The sequence below is a fragment of the Monodelphis domestica genome, chromosome 7, assembly GCF_027887165.1.
Source record: "Monodelphis domestica isolate mMonDom1 chromosome 7, mMonDom1.pri, whole genome shotgun sequence".
NCBI lineage: Eukaryota > Metazoa > Chordata > Mammalia > Didelphimorphia > Didelphidae > Monodelphis > Monodelphis domestica.
The window spans coordinates 96,758,299-96,765,918 of record NC_077233.1 but is presented as its reverse complement, the minus strand read 5'-3'; positions in this window follow the sequence as shown (position 1 = coordinate 96,765,918).

Sequence of the window (7,620 nt, the reverse complement as noted above, 5' to 3'; positions counted from 1 at the left end):
TCTAGAGTTCGGCTTGATTGAAGAGTTTCTTCCATTAGCTATTCTACAACTACCTAACATAGTCTGTAGAAGCTAGTAGGGCTCTTGGAACCAAGAACACAGGACAAAGGGGCTGAAAGGAGTTTTGAGAGCATCAGTAATTTGTAATTTGTAAGAGAAGCAGGGTAGGTAAAGAGAGGAGAAAGGCTTGAGTATAGGAGTTCCCATGTTGTGTCCAGAATTTGACCTCTTCCTCACTTGGCAAACACTCATTTCCTGAATATCCACCCACGGTAAGAATCTCTAAGGAAATTAGGGAAAGGAGAACCATGGGAAAGGGGAAGGAAAAGTGGAAGAGAGGAATAACTTTGACTCTAAACTCTGGCTTTGAGTATACAATCCAGGGCTTGTCTTCTATTTAAAAAGTGGCTATATCTATCTGCTAATGGTCTAGATGCCAATAGCCCCAAATTATCCTCTGACCTAATTTGTTCTGGTTCTATTAGGATGTCATTCTTTTGACTAAACATTGTTCTCTCTGAATTCTGCCTGTGTCTATTTGCTTGTGGGGGAAGGAGGAGGGAATATGGAGACAGTGAGTTCTGACCACATTGGTGGGGAACAAGCAGAACAGATAACTTCCTTCTGAATTGGGGAACTTGGGACAGCAGAAAGGTAGCCCGTGAGCCTCTGGGCAAATAAATTGGGGCAGGTGTCCTCTATGAGCCTCAGTTCCTCACCTATAAAATTGGAAGTGATGGGTTCAATGATTCTGCTAGCTCTAAATCTATGCTGATCTATGACCCTCTAGCTCTCAGTTATTGGTGAGCTTGGAAGGCACAGAGAGTGAGCACTGACGGCAGACTCACCCACTTCCCACTTTAACCTCCTGGATCCTGAAGTTCATTTCCAATGTGGTTCTCTGCCTCTCCAGAAGAGCCCTGCTATATCTTTCAAGCTACTCTACTCCTTAATCTTATAGCTTTAGTTATTTTAACTCAGTTCAATTCATCAGGTAGCTGCAGTTTACTGGGAAGAGTTGGACTTGAAGTCAAAAGACCTGGTTTGAAACTAAATTTGCCTTTTGACTATGACTTTGAGCCTTTTTAACCTCTTTGGGCCTCAGTTTCCATTACTGTCAAATTTTACAGTTATTGTCTACCATGAGAATCAAATGAAATCACATCAATAAAGTGCTTTGGGAAGAGGTGAACCATCTATAAAAATAGTTACCATGTTCCAGTAGAGGAATTTACAGTTTGTTGGCTTACTACATCAAATCACTCTACCCCACTTGAAATAACTGATAGGGGGCAGTAGGTGCTTATTGCATAGTTTAATATAAATTTAAAAAGCAATGCCAAAACCAAGTATCTCAACGATGTCAGAGATGGTGCTGGTGGAAGGCTATTTGTAAACCTTAAAATTTCTTAGACTTATAAATGTTGGAAATTTTACCATTGGGAAATTTCATACTTGGAAAATTTCTTACTGATAGTCTATTGGAATGTGAACCTCATTGGTATGGGAGGTTCCTCCTCCTAAAGTGATTTCCTTGTCACATATTTCTTCTATTAATGCAACTCTTCTAACTGATCCAAAAGCAGATGGACAAAGGGAATGGAACTGTCTCAGGACGTAGTAATTTCCCTATCACTAGTGGACTTCAAATGGAGGCCAGATGATTAATTAGTCAATAAGCTTTTATTAAGTGTCTACTATTGAAAGGCAATAAAAATAAAACAAGAAAGGCACTGTGCTAAGAAATTTATAAATATTCTCTCATTTGATTTTCTCAATAACCCTGTGAGGTAGGTACTATTATAATCCCCATTTTATAATTGGGGAAACTGAGGCAGACAGCGGTGAAGTGACTTGCCCAGTGTTACAATGCTGGTAAGTATCAGAAACAGAATTTGAACTCAGGTCTTCTTCAGTAAAGCCCCTAGTTACAACAAAACAGGTCCTACTCTCAAGGAGCTTACAATCTAAAATAGCAGAACTTGGAGATAATAACAGAAGGAAAGCCCTAGAATTTAAGGGGGATCAAGAAAGCTTTCTTATGGAAGATAAAGTTTTAGTTGGGAAATTGAAGAAAATTCCAGAAATGGGTGGGTTGGTGGGTGGGGGTCAGCCAGTGAAAATATCCTGAGTTAGGAAGATGGAATTAGAGATGCTTCAGAGGATTATCTATTTGAGTATGGGTTGGACTAGACTTCAGCATTACCCTCCATCCATGGGGATTCCTTTACTCCAAAGCCAGTCTTCTTATCGCTCTCTGACACGGTGAAGGATCAATTTACTCCCTTTAACAACACTAATGGGTGAAATTATTTGAGCGATAAATACCTCAGGCACCTGCCAGAAGATTACACAGAACAGGTGGCCAAACAATTCAATCTTTTATTTATTTTTTTAAATCCTAACCTTCTATCTTGGGACTCATACCAAGCATTGGTTCCAAGGCAGAAGAACATTAAGGGCTAGGTAATTGAGGTTAAGTGTCTTGTCCAGGGTCACACAGCTAGGAAGTGTCAGAGAGCACATTTGAACCCAAGACTGCCTGGCTCTCAATACACTGAGCTATCTGGTTGCCCCTAAACAACTCTATTTATCAAGCACTCACTCGGATCAAAATCCATTCTCTTCCCAAACCTTTGCACTGTTGGATGGGCTCATTTGCAATTAATTCCCATTGTGGAGGAAAAGAAAGCACTGAAATAAATGAATGGGTATAACCAAATCTAGGAATCAATCCCTGCGATGATGAAAGAATGAGCCATTGTCAGTTAGCAGCAACAGAGGTCAGAGCACTGGGTTAGGCACCCGCATCAATACAAATTTTACTGAAGACATTTCTGACCTCAGGAGTTTATGTAGTGTGTGTGTGTGTGTGTGTGTGTGTGTGTGTTATGGATCCAATTTTATTCAATTCAATAAACCCCTATGGTTTATTGATTATTATTGATTATTGATTAATTATTGATTATTGATTATTATTATTGATTATTGAGTAATAATAATATTATTATTATATGGAGCATGTTACTAAATGCTGGAGGAGATGCAAAGTCAAGACAGCATGTAACCCTTACCCAAATTAACTCAAGAAGCATGATGAAACATCTGCTCTGTGCAAAGGGTTAAGTACAGTGCCTGGGGCACGTACCTTTCTTCAGTTGGATCCAACTCTTCATAACTCCGTTTGGGGTTTTCTTGGCAAAGATCCTAAAATTGTTTGCAATTTCCTTCTCCAGCTCATTTACAGATAAGGAAACTGAGGCAAACATGGTTAAATGACTTGCCCAGGGTCACATTGCTAGTAAGTGTCTGACCATATTTTAACTCATGGAGATGAGTCTTCTTAAGTCCAGGCCTTGGTGCTCTATTCACTGTATCATCTAACTGCCCACATAGTAGGTGCTTAATAATTATTTGCTGATTGTTTTTCTTTTTTATGGACACAAAGCACTGGGAATGCAAAGACAAAACAAAGTTGACTTTGCCCTCAAGGATTCTGTATTCTTTCAGAGGGACAACAAATCTTCAGATAAGTAAATATAAAATTAACCTGAAATAAATACAAAATGATTCAGGTAGATAGGCATTAAAATTCAGGGGAGAAGGAGAAGGAAAACCTTGTGCTGGAAGTGGAAGTGAAGGAAGTAAGATATTCTAAAAGATGGAAGAGAGAAAAGAGAGGGCTTTCCACACACAAGGGATAGTGTTGCAAGAAAGGAGAGCAAATAGTGCATATGGAGAAAGCAAGAAGACCTGTCTGCCTGGAATTCGAGTGTACTAGAGGGAATAATATAAAATCAGTCTGGAAAAAATAGGTTGGAGTCAGAATGTGTTGGGATTTCAATGCCAAACAGAGTTCATCTGAAGGAACAAAAGGTCAAGATCTCAAGGGAAATAATTGTGGAGTCATACCAGAGCTTACTCTGTTCTACAAAGCAGTATTTACCAAAGCAGTTTGCTTTTGGTTAAAAATTAGAGAGGCAGGTCAATGGAACAGAATAGTTACACAAAACACAGAAGAAAACAAACCTGGAAACCTAGAGCTCCGGCACAGGCAAAGATCACAGTTACTGGGAAAAGACTTACTATTTTATGAAAACTGCTAGGAAAACTAGATGGTAGACTGGCAGAAATTTGGTGTAGACACGTATCTCCTACAATACACCAAGATAAGTGTCAAAGGGATATGTGGTCTATATATAAAAGAATGTAGAAGAATATGGAAGAAATTACTTTTCAGGTCTATGGAAAGGGGAAGAGGTCAAGGCCAAACACAATAAACAGGATCACAGGAGGAAAAGAATGGACAATTTTGACTCCAAAAAATTAAAAATTTTCACACAAACAAATCCAATTCAGCTAACCTGTAACTGTGGAAAACTCTTTACAGCAAGTTTCTCTGATAAAGGTATTTCCAAAATATATAAGAAGTTGATTAAAAAATTTAAGAATAAGAATCACACATCAACTCAAATGGTCAAAGGATATGAAAAGGCAGTTTTCAAGTGAAGAAATTCAAGCTATTTATAATCATATTTTCAAAATCCTCCAAATCACTAATAATTAGAAATATACACAGTGAAGCAACTTTCAGATTCCATCTCCCATATGTCAGATTAGCAAGGCTGACCAAAAAGGAAATGTTAGAGGGGCTATGGAAAAAGAAGCACCTTGATGCAGTGTTAGTGGGGTCGTGAACTGATGGAGTCATTATGAAAAGCAATTTGGGGCTATGGCCCATGTGAGAATTTATTTTTCATTTACCATATTAATTCTTATATATTAGGGAGAATTGCTGTGTATTCCTGTGGCTGGGATCTGGGTCAGAAATACCCTCGAGTCTACTGCTTTTTGCATTTTTCTTTGTCCTGGGAATCCCAAGCAATATCTTCCTTTTTAACAGAATTCGGTTAATAAATGAAGGGGACAAGGATTCTTTTGCTTTTGAGATCCATCTACCTGTGGGATTGGTGGGGTGGATGGGTTGATGGACCAATAACGATGGATCACCAATTAAAGATGTCTTCAAATGCTCAAGAGACAAGTTGAATAATGAACTTCTAAAAAATCTATTTATTAAGCTGCCTGACCCAGCTCAGCCTGTCCCTGGTCATGAGAGAGCCATGGAGAGCTGTATCACTTTATTGATTATGATATTGGCATAACCAATAAACCTGATATAATCAATAAACTTATATTCTTACCCACAAATCAGTCTCTTGAGATAATTTTAATCATAACACCAAAAAGTGATTAAATTGTGTGTATCCTCTGGCTCAGCTATGCTCCTACATCACAAAATACTCAAGGAAAAAGGAAAAAATATTCATAGCAACCATATTTGTGGTGGCAAAGAACTGGAAACAGAGGAGGTATTCATCAAGTTAGGAATAGCTAAACAAATTATGGTATGTGAATGTAATGGAATACTGTTGTGCTGTAAGAAATGATGAGGTCAATGAAAGAAAAGCCTGGGAAGACCTATAAGAATTAATGTTGAATGGAGTGAGAAGAAGACCACCATCAGAAGGTCAACCAGGGGCTGCTAGGTGGCAACAGTGGATAGAGCACCAGGCTTGGAGATGGGAGGCCAGGGGCTCAAATTTGACTTCCTAGCTCTGCCAGGGCAAGTCACTTAACCCCATTTGCCTAGCTTTTGCCCTTCTGTCTTAACTTTGTTACTAATACATAAAAAAAGGGTTTTTAAATGTAAAATTTTAATTTTTTAAATTTTTTAAAATTAAAATTTAAAATTTTGAAATTTTATTTTTGAAAATTTAAATTTTTAAATGTTTAATTGTTTTTTAAAAAGGAATCTCAGTTAAGCTAGGTACTGTGCTAAACACTGGAGTTAACCGAGAAAGGTAAAAACACTGGTCTCTGCTCTCAAGGAGCTCTCATTCTAACAAGAGAGAGACAATATTCAAACAACTTCAGATAAGCAAGACACGCAAATATGGCATAAGTAAAAGGGGACCTGAGATGGAAGGCACTAACATTCAAGAGGAGGAGGGAAAGCTTCCTGCAGAAAGGCACAATTTGAGCTAAGTCTTGAGGGAAACCAAGAAAATCAAGAGAGGAGATGAGAAGGGAGAGGGCTCCAAGCAGGGGAGTCAGCCAGGGGAAATACTCAGAGCTGGAGATGGAGTAGCATGTTCAGAACATGGGGGATGCCAGTGTCCCTGGATTACAGAGAATGTGGTGGGGAATAGGCTGTGAGGAGCCTGGAGAGGCAGCAGGGAGCAGCTATTAAGGGCTTTGAATGCCAGACAAGATTTTTGGAGGTAGGTAATGGGAAGCTGCTGAGATTTCTTGAGTAGGTGAGCAACAGTATGAGACACATTTTAGGAAGATGACTGGCAAATGAGAAGAGGATAACCTGGAGTGGGAGAGAAGGGTTCAGTTATCTTGAGCTCTGGCTGTGAGAATAGCCATTGTCTTTTTTTTTAATCCCTTACCTTCTGTCTTAGAGTCCATACTACTTATTGGCTCCAAAGCAGAAGAGTGATAAGGACTATGTATCCTATTGGAAACTCCTTGAGGGCAGGAACTGTTTTTTGCCTCTTTCTATATTCCCAGAACTTAGCACAGTGCCTGGCATATAGGAGGCACTTAATAGATGATTATTGGCTGAATGACATTGAAAAAAACATTTTTTTAAACCTTTACATTGTCTTAGAATCAATACTATGTATCAGTTCCAAGGCAAAAGAGCAGTCAGTGACAATGAAGGTGAAGTGACTTGCCCAGGGTCACACAGCTAGGAAGTATCTGAAGTCACATTTGAACCCAGGACCTCCTGTCTCTAAGCTTGGCTCTCAAGAGAGCTGCCTTATGACATTGAAAATTTTAACGATCATTTTTCATGAGGTCCCAGCTCTAGGATACCCACAAGAGTGCCCACACTTCAATAACCTTGAATATGCTTATTGAAATTGAAGCTATAGCATTAAAGGGTACAAAGGCAAGGAAAAAACTCGGCTAAAGCAGACCAAATGTTCAGAGAAGGAGGTGTCCATTGGAAGGGACACAATTGAGAAAGTACCATGAGAAAATGGATGTAAAGCATTTTACACAGCTTAAAGTGCCAAATAAGTACCAATTGCTATTGTTGTTGTTGTTGTTATTAGCTGCTAGTCACTGGATCTCCATTCTGGTGATGACTTCATTCTCTGAACCTTTTCCTGCATTCTTAGTGAGTTCAAGTAATGATTACAGAGCCATACAGAGACTTCTAGTAAATGTTTAATGACTAGGCTGGGGGTGAGGGGAATGTATGCACAAGCACACCTTTATTGTTAATCTATGTTATTAACACATTCTGAAGTCTCAGTGATCAACAAAACAGTAGATCAAGCCCTGATTTATAGCAACTATAGATATCTGAGGTATAAATACAATGAAAAAGTTAACCATCAAAGGGGAAAGGACTTACTTGTACAATAAATATTTGTAGTTACTCTTCTTGTGGTGACAAAGAATTGGAAATGAAAGGGATCTTCCTCAATTGGGGAATGGTTGAACAGATTGTGGTACATAGTGGTGACGGAATACTGTTGGGCTATAAGGAATCATGAACAGGAGGATTCCAGAAAGAGCTGGAAAGACCTACATGATCAG